Below are 1,867 nucleotides of genomic sequence, written 5' to 3'. Positions count from 1 at the left end.
GGTTACAGTACAAAGTCACATCTATGCTGAGCACATCTTGAGATGCTGAGATACACTCTGACAAAGCAGAAGTCGGTTTGCAGAATGTATGACAGTAGAGGTTGTTTGTTTAATCAGAAATGTCCTCCTGTGCCAGAGCACGCAGTTCTTGGTATTCCTTTATCTACAGCACATAGAACACAGATGTGGATTTCAGCACGTTTTATAGCAGAGCACACGCCAAGACAATTAAGAAAGAATGTGAGAGCCTGCAGTACACCCCTGGTTGTGCTCCATCTGTTTCAGAGAGCTTTAGTTCACCAAACCGCCCTCGGCTACGAGTGCTGACCACGCATGCTCTGCATCTACAGAAAGCCATAAACACGGGAAAGAAAAGAGCAGCTGGACTGCATAGCAAACATTGACACAAGGAGAGGCGTGTCAGGCAGGCAGTGGGCACACTCCTTTCTGACTCTGTCAGACCCAGTCATCCTGCACTGTAGGAGCTCACAGAGTAAGTGTTGCAAGTCAAGCTTAGCCAGCAGACGCTTTTTGCTGAACATATGGGTTACCTAACTGCAAAGCTGAACCACGGATAGAAGTATTTTAATGATTTCATTGCTCAATTATGTAAATGGCGTTAAGCCTTCAATAGACAGGACAATATACTTAGTCCCTTGACGTATATATAGTTACAGATTTCTAATTACAAAACTTAAGAGCCTTTAAAAACTGGGAGGCCTTGTTTAATGAGAGCAGCTGCACCACTACTACTGTAACTAGACTCACCACAAGAACCAATAAGCAGCAACATGTAAGTGAAGGACGTGAACACAGAGCATGCTTTAACCCGCCTGGCAATATGCTGACATCTACACCAGTGCCATTTTCTTCCTGCAACTTCTAGTTCTCAGCATGGCATTTACATGGCACATAGCAACTACATGACAGAAGCAAGAGCTGGTGCACGTCACTGGAACTAAGCCAAGATGATCCTCTCTAAAGCACGCTTCAGCTGACAAAACAACCTGAATTGTCCCGTGGCCGTACAGCTTGGGGCCTCTCTGGAAAGCTGAGGATGGGGGAAGGGTGAAAGGATGGCTCCTCCCAGCAACATGCCAGTTAGATGCTTAAGGATAGCATCAAATGTCAAGGATAACTGACACATGATGACTGACTCTCTTCAGTTCTGTGGGGAGACAGCTATTTCAGCACATCTCTCCATCTCACTCACCGTGACACCTTCTCCTCTCCCCCACAGGTGCAGCTGCAATTTATGGGTCTTTACAATGGAAGCACATTCCGGATCCGACAGCACTCAACATTCTTCAGGATTCAGCTGGAAGCATCCAAGCACAACAAGAGAAGGCTACAAACAGCTGAAGGAACTCTCCCACAAAGGGCCATTCTGACTTGAAGGTCAGGCTGCATACAGCTATTACTTCCGCACACCACATCAGCAGTATTGTCACACTCAACTCTATCTAATGATCAGTGGCTGTTTCAAGCAACACGTTTGACAGTGTTTTGATTAGCAAACAAGAACAAAAGTTTTTTTGTACTTGTTTTTAATAAAAACCTTTATAATTCAAGAGCAGATATAATCCAGGCTTACAAAGTATACACGCTTACATGGAAACTGTAAGGAAACAAACAGTTCTAACAGTTCTAAGGAAACAAACAGAGCAGCAAAAGCTGAAAGACTAATGCTAATCCCCATCTCCAGGTCAGCTCCCACGTGCCTCAGACAGTCTTTGTCCAGCTTCACTAGACAAAGCTATCGCCTAGTTCCACAGCTATGGAACATTTGCTGGAAGTTTTATCATGCACCCTTGTTCTTTGCAAGGCTCTAAGATGGGAGTGGGGAATAGGTATAGGCAGAAAAAAA

Source organism: Meleagris gallopavo, chromosome 8 (assembly GCF_000146605.3).
Source record: "Meleagris gallopavo isolate NT-WF06-2002-E0010 breed Aviagen turkey brand Nicholas breeding stock chromosome 8, Turkey_5.1, whole genome shotgun sequence".
NCBI lineage: Eukaryota > Metazoa > Chordata > Aves > Galliformes > Phasianidae > Meleagris > Meleagris gallopavo.
This window is presented reverse-complemented; position numbering follows the sequence as displayed.